The sequence below is a fragment of the Schistocerca gregaria genome, chromosome 2, assembly GCF_023897955.1.
Source record: "Schistocerca gregaria isolate iqSchGreg1 chromosome 2, iqSchGreg1.2, whole genome shotgun sequence".
In the NCBI taxonomy this organism is placed as follows: Eukaryota; Metazoa; Arthropoda; class Insecta; order Orthoptera; family Acrididae; genus Schistocerca; species Schistocerca gregaria.
In genome coordinates this window covers 307123630-307144553 of record NC_064921.1, presented here as the reverse complement: position 1 = coordinate 307144553, position 20924 = coordinate 307123630, and the positions used below count along the sequence as shown (strand labels likewise).

At 41.2% G+C, this 20924-nt stretch overlaps 1 protein-coding gene across 1 annotated transcript in view; it reads left to right on the top strand.

The window, feature by feature from the left end:
• The window catches only part of LOC126336931 (uncharacterized), a 796951-nt gene that overhangs the window by 336496 nt on the left and 439531 nt on the right, over positions 1-20924 (top strand). The window lies entirely within an intron of this gene.

The window sequence follows — 20924 nt, the reverse complement described above, 5'->3', positions numbered from 1 at the left end:
CCACACATCAGTGACGCAAATGCCCGTAACAGGAAAACGTGATGCCGAAGCCATAATACCTGTGCTGTGTAGCAATGGAAGAAAGTCGTTTGGTCGGGTGACCTTGTTCCACACTGTTCCCAGACTCTGGCCGAGTTACGTCAAAGTAATAAACATTGTGGGGATTTGCTGATGATCTAGGAAACCATATCAAGGAACCACATCAAGATATTCCATGGGCCCCGTGGTCACTGTCCAAGATCGCATTTTTGCCAAGGTTTACGTGACCATTTTGGCTGTTCGTATCCATGCCATGGTACAATATTTGTTAATCAAAGGTGATACTGTGTTCTAAGACGACAGGCCCCCTGTTCCAACAGCTTTCATCTTCCAGGACTGGTTTTGTGAATACGAGGATGTTCTTCTTATCTGCTTTGGCCCTAATTGTCACCCGGTTGCAATGTCACTATGCCTTTGCGGTCTACGTGAGGGAGAGATGGGTGCCTTTCCGCTGTCCATCTCCATTGTCTGTACCTGAACTTACCACTACTTTGCAGGAAGAATGGAGTAAGATTCACTTAAGAACCACTCAAGGACTGTATTAACCCATTCTGAATGACTAGAAGCTATTTTGAATGCCAACGGTTTCCTGCACCGTAGTAGGCACGGTGGTATGCTGTGTCTTCGGTGTTCCCTTATTTTTTTCTATGCACTGTACATCTCACGTATGGATCAAAACTTAGATTACGGCTTGTACAGAGTCATTTAGAAATTTTTGCCACGCTCAATAAGGAAATACACTACTGGCCATTAAAATTGCTCCACCAATAAGATGACGTGCAACAGATGTGAAATTTAACCGACAGGAAGGAGATGCTGTGATATGCAAATGATTAGCTTTTCACAGCATTCAAACAAGGTTGGCACCGGTGGCGACATCTACAACGTGTTGACATGAGAAAGGTTTCCAACCGATTACTCATACACAAACAGCAGTTGACCGGCGTTGCCTGGTGAAACGTTATTCTGATGCCTCGTGTAAGGAGGAGAAATGCGTACCATCACGTTTCCGACTTTGATAAAGGTCGGATTGTAGCCTATCGCGGTTGCGGTTTATCATATCGCGACGTTTCTGCTCGCGTTGGTCGAGGTCCAATGACTGTTGGCAGAATATGGACTCGGTGGATTCAGGAGGGTAATACGGAAGGCCGTGCAGGATCCCAACGGCCTCGTATCACTCGCAGTCGAGATGACAGGCATCTTATCCGCATGGCTGTAACGGATCGGAAAGCCACGTCTCGCTCCATGAGTCAACAGATGGGGACGTTTGCAAGACAACAGCCATCTGCACGAACAGTTCGACGACATTTGCGGCAGCATGGACTATCAGCTCGAAGACCCTGGCTGCGGTTACCCTTGACACTGCATCACAGACAGGAGCGCCACTGATGGTGTACTCAACGACGAACCTGGGTGCACAATGGCAAAACGTCATTTTTTCGAATGAATCCAGGCTCTCTGTACAGAATCATCTTGCTCACATCCGTGTTGGCGACATCGCGGTGAACGCACTTTGGAAGCGCGTATTCGTCATCGCCATACTAGCGTATCACCCGGCGTGATGCTATGGGTGCCATTTGTTAGACGTCTCGGTGACCTCTTGTTCGCAATGACGACACCTTGAACAGTGGACTACCCGTGGCTCTACCCTTCATTCGATCCCTGCGAAACCCTATATTTCAGCAGGATAATGCACGACCGCATGTTACTGGATACAGAAAATGTTCGACTGCTGCCCTGGCCAGCACATCCTCCAGATCTCTCACCAACTGAAAATATCTGGTCAATGGTGGCCGAGCAACTGGCTCGTCACAATACGCCAGTCACTAGTCATGATGAACTGTGGTATCAGGTTGAAGCTGCATGGGCAGCTGCACCTGTATGCGCCAACCAAGCTCTGTTTGACTCAATGATCAGGCGTATCAAGGCCGTTATTACGGCCAGAGGTGGTTGTTCTGTGTACTGATTTCTCAGGATCTATGCACCAAATAGCTTGAAAATGTAATCACATGTCAGTTCCACAATAATATATTTGTGCAATGAATACCCGTTTATCATCTGCATTTCTTCTTGGTGTAGCAATTCTAATGGCCAGTACAGTAGAATAAGGATGAAAATTCATAACTGCTCCAGTCGCCATCCACTGTACAGCCGCTTTCCGGATATTTATGTAAATGTAGTATAGCGTTCCATAAATGACAACCAATATACTGGTGCACACATGGTGAAGTTACAGTACCAAATTAAATAAAAATAAGACCACACAAGGTAAAACGTGTACTTGTGTATTTACGAAGTTTGTTAATACGTTGCTGCAATGTGTTTACTTGTACCTTGTTTATTCCCCTCCATGAACCATGGACCTTGCCGTTGGTGGGGAGGCTTGCGTGCCTCAGCGATACAGATGGCCGTACCTTAGGTGCAACCACAACGGAGGGGTATCTGTTGAGAGGCCAGACAAACGTGTGGTTCCTGAAGAGGGGCAGCAGCCTTTCAGTAGTTGCTGGGGTCACAGTCTGGATGATTGACTGATCTGCCCTTGTAACACTAACCAAAACTGCCTTGCTGTGCTGGTACTGCGAACGGCTGAAAACAAGGGGAAACGACATCCGTAATTTTTCCCGAGGGCACGCAGCTGTACTGTATGGCTAAATGATGATGGTGTCATCTTGGGTAAAATATTTCGGAGGTAAAATAGTCCCCCATTCCGATCTCCGGGAGGGGACTACTCAAGAGGACATCGTTATTAGGAGAAAGTTAACTGGCGTTTTATGCCAGATCCCTTAATCGTGCAGGTAGATTAGATAATTTAAAATGGGAAATGGATATGTTAAACTTAGATATAGTGGGCATTACTGAAGTTCGGTGGCAGGAGGAACAAGACTTTAGGTCAGCTGAATACAGGATTATAAATACAAAATCAAATAGGGGTAATGCAGGACTAGGTTTTATAACGAATAAAAAATAGGAGTGCGGATAAGCTAATACAAACAGCATAGTGAACGCATGATTGTGGCCAAGATAGACACGAAACCCATGCCTACCACAGTAATAGAAGATTATATGCAAACTAGCTCTGCAGATGATGATGAAATTGATGAAATGTATGATGAAATAAAAAAAATTATTGAGGTAGTGAAGGGAGACGAAAATTTAATAGTCATGGGTGACTGGAATTAGAGAGTAGGAAAAGGGAGAGAAGGAAACATAATAGGTGACTATGGATTGGGGATAAGAAATATAAAAGGAAGCCGTCTGGTAGAATTTTGAACAGAGCATAACCTAATCATAGCTAACACTTGGTTCAAGAATCATAAAAGAAGGTTGTATACACGGAAGAATCCTGGAGAAGTTATCAGCTAGATTATATAATGGTAAGACAGAGATTTAGTAACCAAGTTTTAAATTGTAAGACATTTCCAGGGGCAGATGTGGACTCAGGCCACAACCTATTGGTTATGAACTGTACATTAAAACTCAAGAAACTGCAAAAAGGTGGGATTTTAAGGAGATGGGATCTGGATAAATTGACTAAACCAGAGGTTGGGCAGAGTTTCAGAGAGAGCATAAGAAAACAATTTACAGGAATGAGGGAATGAAATACAGTAGAAGAAGAATGGGTAGCTCTGATGGATGAAGTAGGGAAGGTAGCAGAGGATTAAGTAGGTAAAAAGACGAGGGATAGTAGAAATCCTTGGGAAACAAAAGAAATGTTGAATTTAACTGATGAAAGGAGAAAATATAAAAATGCAGTAAATGAAGCAGGCATAAATGAATTCAAACGTCTCAGCAGGTAGTGCAAAATGGCTAAGCAGGGATGGCTAGAGGACAAGTGTAAGGATGTAGAGGCTTATCTCACTAGTGGTAAGATAGATACTGCCTACAGGAAAATTAGAGAGACCTTTGGAGAAAAGGGAACCACTTGTATGAATATCAAGAGCTCAGATGGAAACCCAGTTCTAAGTAAAGAAGGGAAAGCAGAAAGATGGAAGTAGTGTATAGAGGGTCTATACAAGGGTGATGTACTTGAGGACAATATTATGGAAATGGAAGAGAATGTAGATGAAGATGAAATAGGAGATACGATACTGCGTAAAGAGTTTGACAGAGCACCGAAAGACCGGAGTCGAAACAAGGCCCCGGGAGTAGACAACATTCCATTAGAGCTACTGACCGCCTTGGGAGAGCCAGTCCTGACAAAACTCTACCATCTGGTGAGCAAGATGTATGAGGCAGGCGAAATACCCTCAGACTTCAAGAAGAATATAATAATTCTAATCCCAAAGAAAGCAGGTGTTGACAGATGTGAAAATTACCGAACTATCAGTTTAATAAGACACAGCAGCAAAATACTAACACGGACTCTTTACAGACGAATGGAAAAACTGGTAGATGCGGACCTCGGGGAGGATCAGTTTGGATTCCGTCGAAATGTTGGAACACGTGAGGCAATACTGACCTTACGACTTATCTTAGAAGAAAGATTAAGGAAAGGCTAACCTACGTTTCTTGCATTTGTAGACTTAGAGAAAGCTTTCGACAATGTTGATTGGAATACTTTCTATCAAATTCTAAAGGTGGCAGGATTAAAATACAGGGAGCGAAAGGCTATTTACAATTTGTACAGAAGCCAGATGGTAGTAATAAGAGTCAAGGGGCATTAAAGGGAAGCAGTGGTTGGGAAGGGAGTGAGACAGGGTTGTAGCCTCTTCCCGATGTTATTCAATCTGTATATTGAGCAAGCAGTAAAGGAAACAAAAGAAAAATTTGGAGTAGGTATTAAAATCCATCGAGAAGAAATAAAAACTGAGGTTCGCCGTTGACATTGTAATTCTGTCAGAGACAGCAAAGGACTTGGAAGAGCAGTTGAACGGAATGGACAGTGTCTTGAAAGGAGGATGTAAGATGAACATCAACAGAAGCAAAACGAGGATAATGGAATGTAGTCGAATGCAGTCGGGTGATGCTTAGGGAATTAGATTAGGAAATGAAACACTTACAGTAGTAAAGGGGTTTTGCTATTTGGGGAGCAAAATAACTGATGATGGTCGAAGTATAGAGAATATAAAATATAGGCTGGCAGTGGCAAGGAAAGCGTTTCTGAACAAGAGAAATTTTTTAACATCGAGTATAGATTTAAGTGTCAGGAAGACGTTTCTGAAAGTAATTGTATGGAGTGTAGCAATATATGGAAGTGAAACATGGACGATTAATAGTTTGAACAAGAAGACAATAGAAGCTTTCGACATGTGGTGCTATAGAAGAATGCTGAAGATTAGATTGTAGATCACATAACTGAGGTTTTGAATAGAATTGGGGAGAAGAGGAATTTGTGGCACAACTTGACAAGAAGAAGGGACCGGTTGGTAGGACATGTTCTGAGGAATCAAGGGATCACAAATTTAGCATTGGAGGGCAGCGTGGAGGGTAAAAATCGTAGAGGGAGACCAAGATATGAATACACTAAGCAGATTCAGAAGGATGTAGATTGCAGTAAGTACTAGGAGATGAAGAAGCTTGCACAGGATAGAGTAGCACTGAGAGCTGCATCAAACCAGTTTCAGGACTGAAGACCACAACAACAACAACCACCTTGTTTATTATTTTTTAATGGAGTTATCAACAACGAATAGTCAGTCGACAAGGATGGAGCCATTAAACAATTTATATGAACATTGAATGAAACATATTTCATTGTTAAAAACCACTAAACCCCCGATTATATAATGATTCAAACTTGTACAAAACAGCTTCAAACTTCTGATTACTTTGCAAATGAGTTGATGTGTTAAGTATTTGACGCTAAGCATGTAAGCGAGAAAATCGAAGGGAAAGTTTAACATTAGGCTTAAAGTTTGTTGCAAATCGTTAAGTGTTCTCTTTCTGAAATACCGGATGACTTTAGTCTGGGTATTTGTGCGCGGTGAGTTGGGTTGGCTCAAGACATACACAGAGTTTCGAAGTGTAATACTTGTCTTACTGTGTTAAATGTATGATTGTACCTGTTAATGAGTAGATTATTATGGCATCTTAAATTTTTAAATTCCGTCGATAATTATACGGAATACGGACAGCTTCCAAGTTGCTGCTACTGCAGCTATGCAGCCCGGCATACCCGTTCAATAGCTTTTCATTTTCATCTTGTCTGCAGTTGCCCTTGCATCTTAATATGGTTGTCGGATGTGGACTCACAATGTGGAGGAACGGGGTTAAGATCTCCGCCATTTGCATTTAGAGTTTCATTGATTTCCTTGGATCACTTACGCAAACGCAGGAATCGTTGCTTTGAAAAGGGCAAGTATGATCTCCATCCATTTCCTCATTCTTACTATGTTTATAATGGCATATTGAAGGATAGGATGCTGAAGCCCAAACTCTTCTTACATTTTAAATTAGTATTTCATACATTTCCAGTTTCAATAGTGCCACTTCCTTTTCCTATGTATTGTATGTTATCAGTATTTCTCTGGAATTACTTCATTTCATTCTCCACTCCACTGTCGAGGTCTTTCTGTGGATTGGCCAATACGACACCCATGATGGTGGTGGTGGTGGTGGTGGTGGTGGTGGTGGTGGTGGTGATGATGATGATGTTTGGTTTATGGGGCGCTCAACTACGAGGTTATCAGCGCCCGTACAAATTCCCAACCTTTGCTCAGTCCAATCTCGCCACTTTCATGAGTGATGATAAAAAGATGATAACACGAACACCCTCATCATTTCATAATCATTCACGAAAGTGGCGAGATTGGACTGAGCAAAGGTTGGGATTTGTACGATATCCAGGTGATTTTTTTTTTCATTTTCTCAGTTACTAATCAAGAGGTTAAGATTAAGTCTCTTGCAAGGTCTCCATTTCCAAAACCTTTCTCCTGTTTATCTACAATTTTTCTTTCAATTCCTACAAATGTCATTTTCGTCAGTAATTTGCAACCATGAAGACTCAGATTGATCGCGCGATAGACCTGGTCATGTTCATCTCCTCACGCCATATTCTTTAAAAAAATCTTTCTTAGCATTAAACTCATGATGTATTTCATTTTTTAACAGATTCTGGCGGTCGAACAATATTAAAATTTCCTGTTCTGTCCAATGATTTTAATAGTATTGACGATATCTCTTCAATGCTCATTAGAAAAATTTAACCTTAAACTAACAATTAACCTTTTGATACAAATCAACTGAAAGTTGCACTAGATTGTGATTTAAACGGTAGAGCTGTGATGGAATTATACACATCTCTGTATAAGTAAAAAACGGCTGTCACGTTTAAAGATTGGAATACAGTTATTTCCATCACGGTTTTGTGAATGTAGCAGGTTAACTGAGTGACTACTCAAAATGATTGTTGCATGGTAGGTATAATTGTTTCCGCTCACACAGGAGAAGTTCAGAAAGTAGTGTCGATTGCCCACGGAGATAATCCATAGATCGATTTTCAAATGGTCCTGGTTTTTCCTGGTTGGAGTACAGGTCAGGTGCATGAAGTTTTCCTGCTTTCCATTCGCCAAAATTAGACAGCTGAAGTGTAGAGCGCTTCTCTGTGTGTTTTGAACCATCATTGAAAGGAAAAAAGAAATAACTTTTAAAAATGTTTTCATTCAACCAGTGTTAGTAGGTAGTCGCCGTGTTGAAGCATCAAATGTTATTGATGACTTTTCGATTGTTATTGATACAGTACACTTAACTTTCAACGAGCTGCTTTTCGTTAAAACTACTTGGGAAGAAGACCAGATCAGGTAATAAAGCTTTCGACAATTCCTTGGAATAGTATTCTGCTAGAGAATGAATCTCCAGGTGAAGCATACTTTTCTTGTGTAGGTCCACTTATCGTATGAAAGCACTGCTTATTCTTCCTTCCATTAGTAATGGCTTCTGTTGTATCTTCATCTTCTCTGAAACTGGACCAGTTTGTATTCTCCAATGTTTCTTCCTTCATTTCTCCCTCCTATTAAGCATTCACATGCCTGAGACTATCAAATTTTCATTACATTTAATGTATTTTATCATTTCTTCTGCTTCGTGATACATTTTCGTCAGTTCTTTATCCACTTGTGAAGTGAACTCTTAAACATTCACCGTGACGTCGCCGTCGACTTTGCATCAGTCGTGCTTACCACCTTCCTCATAATAACTGCGTGTGTTACGTCCCCTTCTGTTAATAATAATGCCAACACCAGTTACGTTATTCCCTAATGCTGTTTCAATATTGTAACATCATTTACGGAAATCCTTTGTATATGTTCTGTAAACAGAATTTTTTATCATGAAGGGTCCGTTCTCCTTAGGCAGCCGATTTATTTTTAATTCATGGAGCAATCAAAGTTAATCTTTTTTGTGCATTGTTTATTGATTCCTGGACAACATTTTCTGAGTTTCTAGAGAAATTCAGTCATCATTAAGCCCCCCGTCAGAGGAGTTATAGTTGCTTCTGCCAAAATGAGGTGTGTGTATAAAGAAAGTCCTGCAGTCTCAACTCTTATCTAAAATCAGAATACAAGCAATATTCTAAATTTGTAGGATATTGCGCACGGAGTAACAGCACAGTTTTTTTTGAAACTTCACAAAATAATAAAATGACTGACGTTCCAAACAAAGATGGTGTTTTGTCTTTTGTTTTTGGTTTGCAATAATTAATGAACAAATAAAGATAAAAAATAGCTTATTACTCCTTGAGAACATACAGCTTTAGATACATTGCCTGCTGTATTCACACCCTTAGTGAACTTCAAACTTTTCTTATCATTCCTCAGTGCTTCAAAATCCCACTTCCTTCTAAGCTGATTCTTCCATACTTCAGTCTACTTCACTAAATTATGATCTGAGTCTATATCTGCTCCTGAGTACGCCCTACAATTCAATATCCGATTTCGGAAGCTCTGCCTGACCACCATGTACATTACCATCTGCAATTTATTGCAGAACTCAGTTAGGCTCTCTCATCTCTATCTCACGTTCTCTCGAATTACTTTCTTCTATTCCTTCCCCTACAACGGCGTTACAATCCTCTGTCTCCTATTACATAGTTATTCAGTACCCTTCTATACGCAATGAGACTATTAAAAATTACACTTTTATTCGAAGACAATAATTATACTGAAGTCACTGCTATTTATGTTTATCTCCTAGATATTACAAAATGCGGGACATGGTTGTTAATAGCGCGTGTGGTAAGCACGGATAGCAATGCCTTCTCTGCAACGAACTCCCATGCTAGCCACCAGGTTCGTAACGAGTTCTAGTCGCAGGGCATACCATTCCTTGAACCAGCGCAGTTGACAACTGCTGGATGGTCGTGCTACAATACGTCTCAGCACCACGCCCCACACGTGTTCGATAGAACTGAAGTCTGGGGAACGTGCAGGTTCCGTATAGGCCCCGAATATCCTCTCCTCTGCCTGCGTTGTTCGATGCGGCCGCGCATTGTCATCTATAAAAATGATGGCGAGGCCGAAAGCACGTAGGAAAGGACTGCAGTGTCACAATAACGTCGATCGGTGAGTATACCGTGTTCACAGTTTTGGAAGTCAGTACACCTACGGAACATTATGTCTCCTCACACCACCCAAGACCTGGACTGCCAAAAAGATCATGTTCGACAATGTTTCTGGGCGCATTACGCGTTCCCATCTCTCACCACATGCGAATCACTGCTCAGACTGAATTTGGTCTCATTCGAGAGGAGCACTCAATCCCACTCTTCGTTGGTCCACCATCGTAAACGGTGCTGCCTGTGTGCGAGTGTCAGCGTAAGAGAACGTACTGGTCGTCGGGGAAAGAGACAACCGCGTTGCAGTCGCCATGCCACTGTGGAGCGTGAGTCTGTGCGCCTTGCATTCCTTTTAAACGAGCCAACAAATGCGGCGGCTTTTTGACGTAGGTCCTTTATTGCCTTTTGCACAATGTATCGGTCACCTGCTGCTGCATCTCACTGTGCCGACCCCCTAGTCTTGTCAGGCAGCGGCGCCTGTCGTTCGGAAAGCTTCCTACACACACGACACAACGTTGTGAGCAGTACCAAACTACACATCGTTTTTCTTCCAGTTTCCCGGAGATTCTTCCCTCTGTGTTATAGTTAAAGCCAAATTTAAATAAACTATATTTCACAAGGCTTTTAATAATTCTGGGAAAACTCGCTAAGATTGACAGAGATAATAAATACATAAGCCTCTGTGTAGGTAAGGTGATAAGCGAGCACATGTAACTGACAAGGAGAAGGTAAAAACAGAGCAGTTGCAGTTAAACCCCCTTGAGGCATAAATATTGCTAAAAGGTCCTAAAAACACTAGTTAAGGTGAGCTTAAGAAAAGCAGAAAATTTCACTGTAGTAGCCCTACCTAATTCAGCTATGACTAGAACACATCAACATAGGTTACAATAAATACACCTTACTAAATCACAATTAGATTTCAAATTCATACCCAGTACCTGATACAGTACCGTGACATTGCCACTGCGTGCAGTGCCACTCACCGGTGTTACGACTTCAATTCATTACATCGCACAGTAACTGGGTGCACACAAGCTGTTTACCACTTAACAGAATCATGTGGCTTCAAAGAAGGCACACTAACAACTGTTGGTCACTCTCAAGCCAAGACACATTGCAGAACAAACAAATACATATTATTCACTGAACAAAACACAATAATATTAAGTCAATTTCCCTTTAAACAATAAAAAAGCACTGGGCCAGAATACTAACAGGCACTATGTTACGGTGCACTCTGCTCATCGTCAATTATCCTTCTAACTCCTTTTCAAACAGCAGAAGGAGCCCCCGTGACCAGAGCTCCAGAGCGCGACTTTCTTTAGCGGCTGCCCAACAACTGCCAAGTCGTTCGGCGATCCGGCTGGGTACATACGTTGTCAAAGCCACTCCCCAACGAGGAACACCAAAGATAAGTCACAAGGGAGGTGACTATCGATATCGATGCCAGAGGTAGTTTGGCCAGCAAACCGAGTCGCTACGGCTGAACATCTGAGCATACGAACTCTGATTTTTGGTATTATCACGATCATTTCTCCCTATGTAGGTGGAGCCAACAAAATATTTTCATACTCTGTGGCGTGAGTCGGTGATTGTGAAGGTCTTTTCGCAACGAAAAACGCCTCCGTTTTAGTAATTGTTGCCGCAATTCGTGTATCATATCCTTCGCACTCTGTCCCCTATTTTGCAATAATACAAAACGAGCTCCCCCCCCTTTTTTTTTATTCTTCTATTTCCTCCGTCGGTCCTAAGAGATGTTTATCCAACACCGCACAGCAGTACTCCAGAAGAAGGCGGACAAGCATAGTGTAAGCACTCTCTTTAGTAGACCTGTTACATTTTCTAACTGTTCTCCCAATAAATTGCAGTCTTTGGTTTGCTTTCCCAAAAACGTTATTTACATGAAAGTTCCAGTCTAAATTATTCGCAACTGTAATCACTAAGCATTTAGTTGAATTTCCAGCCTTTAGATTTGTGTGATTTATCGTGTAACTAAAATTTAGCGAATTTCTTCTAGTATTCACTTTTCATTATGTACAGACAATGGCCATTTTTTGCACGATACAGATATCTTGTAAAATAGCCAAGGAATTGATCTCCGATGATTCTGCAGATTATTGTGCCATTACCGAGCGAGGTGGCGCAGTGGTTAGCACACTGGACTCGCATTCGGGAGGACGACGGTTCAATCCCGTCTCCGGCCATCCTGATTTAGGTTTTCCGTGATTTTCCTATATCGTTTCAGGCAAATGCCGGGATGGTTCCTTTGAAAGGGCACGGCCGATTTCCTTACCAATCCTTCCCTAACCCGAGCTTGCGCTCCGCCTCTAATGACTTCGTTGTCGACTGGACGTTAAACACTAACCACCTATTCTGCCATTTACCGTCTTTTAAAAAGTGTAAGAGGGCTGCTCGGATTGTCTCCCACGTCGTTTACGTAGACCAGGAACAGCAGAGGGCCTACAATAGTCCCTTGGAGAACGCTAGATATTACTTCTATTTTAGTCGATGACTTAGCATTAAATACTACGAACTATGGCCTTTCCGACAGGAAGTCACTAATCCAGTCACACAACTGTGACAACACGTCATAGGCACCAAATCTGTTTCGAAGTCGCTTGTGAGACACGAGCCATATCGTTAATGTGTCACGTTGCTTTATAAATCGGATTCTTGAGTTTTGTAGAAGAGCGTAGTTCGAGGCTTTCTTTCTGTGTAATTCAGATAGGGTGATTTAGCGATGCAATAAGAAACCTTATGCACAGGAACATGTGCGTAAAGTCCTCTGAACAAGGCTGTGGGCACTTTGGAAGACTCGAGTGCACACTGCACACTGCACACACACACACACACACACACACACACGCACACACAGACACACACTATGGGTTAACCATCTCTGGGGACCGTCGCTGCAGTCGATGACGTCCTCCAAATGTTCGTTACACTTCGCAATGTTCGCTCAGAACCTGCCTTACATGGACTTGCATTCACTGACAGCAGAAATTCCTGTCGAGTGTTGAAACCGATTGCCACTGGTAAGCGTGGAATTTGTCTGCGATCCCTGTTGGTCGGGACCTTTTTTACGACTACTTTTCTTCCGCCATATTATGTGGCCTATACTACTCATGATAGATGCGTTGGACATTCCGTGTTGTTACAGCAACAAAACGGGCAGCTTCATTCACTGTGTGCTCTTGGGAACGTACAAACACCACAGCTTCTTCTGCTATTCTGTAAGGTCTCCACGACGGACCACATTACTGCGCTGATTCAGTAGAAACGACTGTCACACCAGAAAGCAACCAGTGAGTGAGTAAGTATTAAATTCCGTTGTCTGTCACATCAGGGTGTGAGAGTACTAGTAACAGGGCAGAGTACTTCTCAGTATCCTCTAGTGTGGTGTGACTCTTCAAAGTATTAGGTTGGTGCACATGTTCGTAGCGTTTTTGTTTTGCGTGTTGGTATTCTGGTAGCTATGGGTTTATTTATCGATTGTCATTTTTCTTTGTAGTTCACTGTTGCTATCTGAGTTTACATGTCACCATTTCGTCATTTGTAGATAATGAGTGTGAGGCGTCGCGTCTTATATCGCTCCTGCCTGTAGCCTGTGTACTCGGGAAAATGAGTCATGCATGCACAGTGACAGACGGTCTGAAGTGGGTTCAGTCGAGTACGTAGTTGTAATTTTTATCTGCTAGAGGACAGCAGTTGACGGTACTAAACAGAGAAAACTATAATGTTGTTAAGAGTTTTGACCACCAGAGTCCAGTAGTGCACAGAGACATTCAAGAAACAGCCAAGAGAATGTTTTTGTGAATTGTTCTGTTTATTTCTTGAAGGCTGTTTGTTTATTTAAGTTTTTACTGTTCTATACAGCTTTTAGTAGTGTGAATTATGCGTGAATGTGTTCTACAGTAAATATGTTGTAACCTCCCCACAAAATAAAATAATATGAATAATACTCTCATTTAGCGTAACTACCCAACAGTGAAAATATAATACAATGTGACAAACCTATAACCTTTCAATAATTGACAGTCAATTTAAACTGGTAAATTTTGGACGTCAGCAATGCTGCGTCATGGCCCTGATACATCATTCTGAATAAGCTGAAAAATCTTACCTTAATAAGGTCGCCGGATAACGCGTATATATCTGCTCCTATAAGAAATTTTTCCTGGCGCAGCTAAGTGCAATGCTGGCCGATAGATTCATCTTATACACTCCTGCAAATGGAAAAAAGAACACATTGACACCGGTGTGTCAGACCCACCATACTTGCTCCGGACACTGCGAGAGGGCTGTACAAGCAATGATCACACGCACGGCACAGCGGACACACCAGGAACCGCGGTGTTGGCCGTCGAATGGCGCTAGCTGCGCAGCATTAGTGCACCGCCGCCGTCAGTGTCAGCCAGTTTGCCGTGGCATACGGAGCTCCATCGCAGTCTTTAACACTGGTAGCATGCCGCGACAGCGTGGACGTGAACCGTATGTGCAGTTGACGGACTTTGAGCGAGGGCGTATAGTGGGAATGCGGGAGGCTGGGTGGACGTACCGCCGATTTGCTCAACACGTGGGGCGTGAGGTCTCCACAGTACATCGATGTTGTCACCAGTGGTCGGCGGAAGGTGCACGTGCCCGTCGACCTGGGACCGGACCGCAGCGACGCACGGATGCACGCCAAGACCGTAGGATCCTACGCAGTGCCGTAGGGGACCGCACCGCCACTTCCCAGCAAATTAGGGACACTGTTGCTCCTGGGGTATTGGCGAGGACCATTCGCAACCGTCTCCATGAAGCTGGGCTACGGTCCCGCACACCGTTAGGCCGTCTTCCGCTCACGCCCCAACATCGTGCAGCCCTCCTCCAGTGGTGTCGCGACAGGCGTGAATGGAGGGACGAATGGAGACGTGTCGTCTTCAGCGATGAGAGTCGCTTCTGCCTTGGTGCCAATGATGGTCGTATGCGTGTTTGGCGCCGTGCAGGTGAGCGCCACAATCAGGACTGCATACGACCGAGGCACACAGGGCCAACACCCGGCATCATGGTGGGGGGAGCGATCTCCTACACTGGCTGTACACCTCTGGTGATCGTCGAGGGGACACTGAATAGTGCACGGTACATCCAAACCGTCATCGAACCCATCGTTCTACCATTCCTAGACCGGCAAGGGAACTTGCTGTTCCAACAGGACAATGCACGTCGGCATGTATCCCGTGCCACCCAACGTGCTCTAGAAGGTGTAAGTCAACTACCCTGGCCAGCAAGATCTCCGGATCTGTCCCCCATTGAGCAAGTTTGGGACTGGATGAAGCGTCGTCTCACGCGGTCTGCACGTCCAGCACGAACGCTGGTCCAACTGAGGCGCCAGGTGGAAATGGCATGGCAAGCCGTTCCACAGGACTACATCCAGCATCTCTACGATCGTCTCCATGGGAGAATAGCAGCCTGCATTGCTGCGAAAGGTGGATATACACTGTACTCGTGCCGATATTGTGCATGCTCTGTTGCCTGTGTCTATGTGCCTGTGGTTCTGTCAGTGTGATCATGTGATGTATCTGACGCCAGGAATGTGTCAATAAAGTTTCCCCTTCCTGGGACAATGAATTCACGGTGTTCTTACTTCAATTTCCAGGAGTGTATAAAAGGAAAGAACTGATTTTTCTTTTCAATAATCGGGATGGCCAAGGATTGGAGAAATTAGTGAATTCTTTAAATTGAGATTAATGTCAAAAGTTACTTTTTATGAGAAAGATTATTATTAACAGATCTTTTTTTATACATTTACATGGGACTTGATTAACAAAACTACATATGCGCGAGGCTGCTTTTACCTTATCCTCCAGCGCTCAGGCTCTGCCATCGCTGCACACGACCGGCCCAGCCAACACGATACACCAGACCAGACTGCTCGCTACCAACAACGAAATGCTACTGCTACACAGTTCTTACTGCAGTTAATAATGCTCTTTGGTCTCATATTCTCTTTTAGCTTACATATCGCAGGCAGCGCGTGAGCAATACATCGAAATTACATCAGCTCGAGTGCGCTAGCAACAAATTCTTTAATTATGGACCTCTTACATAACCCTCCACCGGGGGGCAAAAATTTGGCAGCGATGCTGAGTTAATTGGACTTGCCATGAGCAACAAATTTTTATATAATCTATTTAGTTTACTAAGGCTACAATCACAAAGTATATACATCATTGATAAGTGCAGAACATATTAAGAAATTAAATAAAGTGCACACGCACTGAGTACAAAACATATTCAGAAATGACAAAGTACATACGCAATGAGTACAAAATATATTAACAAATGACATAAAGTTCACACGCACTGTATACGTGTTTAGCATTTTTACATGAACTGATCACATTAACAAATGAAATAAAGTGCCCACGCACTGTATATGTCTTTATCATTTTACAAGAATTTAAATGCGCTGTATAAGTTTTTACCATTTTTTTTACATGAACTGAAAACTTTAAGAAATTAAATAAAGTGCACACGCACTGCATAAGTTTCTACCGTTTTACTAAAATTTAAACGCACTGTATAAGTCTTCACCATTTTATAAAAACTCGGAAAGGAATGGGAAGGATTGCATCATGGTTGTAGCACAGTAGGTTGCACGTTGCTGCACTGAAAGTCCATATCTTTCTGCAGAAGCACAACACCAAGTGAGACAATCTGAAGTTCTCTTCCCTGAAGTATTTATCAGTGTAGCCAAGACACTGAAATGTTGTATTAATATTCAATGTTATCATTTTGGTAGGTACACCAAACAGTGGGACCATAATAACTTCTCCATCGTTCAAGGTAGTGGACAGCTTGATATGTCAACACCATATTCTTGTAGAATCCATACTCTTACAGCAACGTAGAATTAGTGCAAAAACCAATATAGTGCTCCATGATCATGAGGATGGACAGGATAAACGGATGTTGCAGTAATTAGGTCAGAAGGTGAAGGACACATTAAGTCTTATGCTAGTCACCATAGAATTACACTAATGTATCAACCGATCTGAATAATTATTGGCACTCATTGGTTAGTTACTGAACATTTTTGTGCATTATTCAGAAGTCATCATTCAAAGCAAGACTTAATTAATGGGATAGCATTTATGCATAAATCATCATATTACAGTAATAAGTGGTATTCATTGGCCAGTTACAAAGCATTCGTACAGTGTTACAAAACATCATTCAGTGTTATTCACAAGTCATCATTTAAACAGGAGTTATTGAGTGTAGCATCAAGCTACTGGTGTTTATATATATCATGTAAGTGACATAAAACATATTCAAAATGTAAGACATCGGAACTATTACTCAAGATCAGTAGTCCAATAATACATAGACATAATGGAATCAATACACAGAAAATTTGCATTATCTTTAGAACTAAAAATATATCTTAAACTGGTAGCATTATTTAGTTGTATACTGGTAATAGTTAAGACTCGTAATAATTTTTTTTTGCTAGCTATGCATTGCGTTGGGATCGATAATTAATTGCTGGGGCATGAAAATGTTTGCTTTAGACTTGTTGCTGGAAATAATAACGTCATTCGTCATGAGTCAGCTGTAGCAAGGTTATGAAACAAGTACAGTATATGTGATCACATTCATAAATGATAGACACAACTGGGTAACAAAATGCAAGTACTAGAACAGGTTTAATAACTAACTACTTATAGCATGTTATGTCACGAAAAGCTTCTCCTGGAAAAAATGCAAAAAGGATTATTGAGCTGAAAGAAGAAATGCATATTATGCTGAAAAATAGTGAACTTTGAATTAACAGGTAATGAAACGTGTACTTAATATGTATGTACTCTAGCTGTCTTTTTCATAACATTCAGTCATTATACTATGCGACATAAGACATACTGTCAAAAGGAACTGCAATAAATACTTAAATAACTACATAGCATTTCTTAACTAACAGTAAATATATAAACGTCATCATTATCATCATCTGCAAAGAAAAACTTCATTATTCATATTCGCATATTCTTCATATAACTATTCATCATCATTTATTATCATCTGCAAAAAATAGACACTTCATTATGCATATTCGTATTACCATTTACTTCATACAACTATTCATCATCATTCATTACTTCATATAGTATAGAGTTTCTTACTTCTAGCATATTTCATCACTAAAATTAATATGTGTAGTTCTGTCTGACCGCCTGCAATAATCGCCTCGTATTCTGAAAGAAAAATAATTAGTCAAGACTGCTATCATACGATGTGTATAGTATATTCTGGTTAATGCTTGTTAATTCTGATCCATTTACTCTTCATGACATAGTATTGTATTTTCTTTCGTTCATACCGAAGGGGCAATTTCCAATTCATAGTAAACCACTGTGGTTGTACTATTTATTTCCTTTACATGGTATTGCTTCCTGAAAAATGATGAATAAGGATTAATATCTTGTATTTAATTCATATACTCATTAAATAAAAACTTGTTTCAAGTGATATAATTAAGCATACAGCATAGCATGACAGAAAACGTATTAGGTCAGAAACATAGTCAGTTTCCAAGTGCAAAAATGTACACACAGTATCATAATGTAGTAGCAAAAAATGTAGAATAGTCAAGATATTGAGATATCATAAGTAAAAACGCCAAAGTCAACTGGTTTTTGTTACATCTTCAACATTTGATAGTGCATTCAGACAAAATTCTACTTTCGATAGGAAAACAATCATACATACACAAAAAATCGAAAATGTGCACGGTCTGATATATAACGACAAGAAAAGCGACCTGCTAACCTTACCTTGCCGGGCACTTGCCAGGAAAAAATATGATAATCATCAGTAAGTGTTCATATCAATAACCGGAAAAGGCATTAGAATGTGATAAATCATAAGTATGTTCATTCAATAAAGGGTTTAATATTGGAGACATGGTGATTGCCCTTGCTTTTTCTGGTTCTCAGAGTTTCAACGTGCACTACATTAGGGTGAGGAATGCTTCGTATTCTGTATGGACCTGCGTATAGAAGCTCGAATTTACTGCATCTACTCTTTCCTCTGTTGGATAAATAGTGTGTGCGTACTAATATCTTCTGTCCAATGTGAAAATCACGGAGTGTACAAACCTGTTTCTGCTGTCGTCTCCGGCACTCTGCGGCACGTTTGATGTTGTTGAGCGCAATCTCAATTATTTCATGGTGGCGTAGTCGACGAGATGTAGGAAAGGATACTAATTCTTTAATTTTGTTAGGCGGTTCAACATTTTTCAATATAACAGTCGGAGATAGCATAGTAGATTCATTTGGTATGGAGTTAATTACATCCTGGAATGAGAGTATGTGTGAAATCCAATCAATATGTCTTTTATGGCAGTACATTCTACACAGTTTACCAATTTCTTTCATCAGTCGTTCACAAGGGTTCGAATAAGCGTGATAGCTGGATATATAGATCGGAGAAATGTTTCTAGCTCGTAACATACGTGTCCATATCGCAGATCGAAATTGTGGTCCATTGTCGGAAATTACTTTCAATACATGCCCTACATGAAATAAAAAATGTTTTACAAATGCATTCGAAATAGATTTAGCAGTAGCTTTGCGCAACGGAGTGAAGGTAACAAATTTCGAAGTGAGTTCAACAGCGACAAAGATGTAGCAAAAACCTCTATTAGTTCTGGGAATCGGACCAAAAATGTTTACAGCGCCCATGTGTCTCAATTTAACAGGTACAATGGGATGTAACGGAGGAATATGTGAAGTCGTGTCTGATTTAGCTTTCTGGCAGATTTTACATGACCCTAAAACTCGTCGAATACGTTTCTCCATGTTGGCAAAATAACAGTTCTGTTTCAGTATAAGAAAACATTTTCTGGCTCCATAATGTGCGTAACTTAAATGAGTATACCAAATTAATTTGTTAACAAGTTCGTCAGGAATGCATAATAACCAGTTGTTGCCGTCAGGGTGAGAGTGGCGAAACAGAATGTTATTGCGTACCGTGTAATGGTTTCTAATGGTAACGTTATTCTTATCTTGCCAAAGGTGTTTAATTTCTTTCCATACGTTGTCTTTACTCTGCTCTTGTGTTATGTCTCGTAATGACGATGAAATGAAATTTTGAAATGCGACATGTTGAATGTACATGACGCTAGAATTTGCTTGGCAGAAGTTGGTTGCGATGTCTTGCTGATTGTTGCAGAGAGAACGGGATAGTGCGTCTGCTACAATATTTTGTGTACCGGGAATGTGAACAATTGTAAAATTAAATTCCTGTAAATACAGTTTCCATCTGCTTAATCTGTCATGCGTAAATTTAGCGGAAAGTAAAAAACTGGATAGCTCTGTGGTCTGTGTAAACGGTAGTATGTCTTCCATAAAGAAAATGCCTAAATCGGGTAAATGCCCATACAACACATAATGTTTCAAGTTCTGTAACAGAATAATTGCGTTCAGCAGGTGACAGAACGCGACTTGCAAAAAGCGATGTTTTTAAATACTGTATTACCGTCTTCTTCAATTTCCTGAAAAATGTGTACGCCTAAAGCTGTGTTAGAACTGTCGGTGGCAATGAAAAAATTCTAGTGAGATCTGGGTGTGATAAAAGTGGTGCATTCAACAAAGCTTGTTTCAGATTGACAAATTCAGACTGCGCTTGGCTATCCCAGGACCAAGTAGTGTTTTTGCCCGTCAGATGGCATAATCTAGGGGTGTCTAAAGCAGAGTAATGAATAAATTTACGGAAAAAGTTAATTAAACCCAGAAAGCTGCGTATTTGTTTCTTCGTCGTTGGAACAGTAATGTCACGTAAAGCTTGAAGTTTTTCCGGGTCAGGAGCAATGCCTTCTGCTGAAATTACATGCCCAAGAAATTTTATGGAAGTTCTGCCAAAGTGCGATTTGTTAAGATTAACTGTGAGTCCTTGTGCACGAAAAGTTTCCTACAGTTGTTCCAGAATCAAATTGTGTTCAGACCAGTTAGCTTCTGCAATAAGAATGTCGTCTACATAAGTTGTGATTCTGTCTTTAAGTTCTGTCGGAAGTATAGCATTCAAACCGCGAATAAATGCTGCTGAAGAAATTGTGAAACCGAACTGGAATTTGCAAAATTGATAAGTCACCAAAACAGAGAAATGCGGTGTACTTTCTGCAGTTCGGATGCAGCTGAATTTGCCAAAATCCCGATTTCAAATCTAATGTGGAATAAATAGCAGTACCATGAAATTTCTGTAGAACTTCTTCTAGTGTCTGTGGGCGATCTGTTTCATTAATAATAATGTCGTTGATGTGACGCGAATCAAGTACGATTCGAAGTGATCCATCCTTTTCCTTAACAAAATAGAGCGGGTTTATGTACGGACTAACTGCTGGTTCAATATT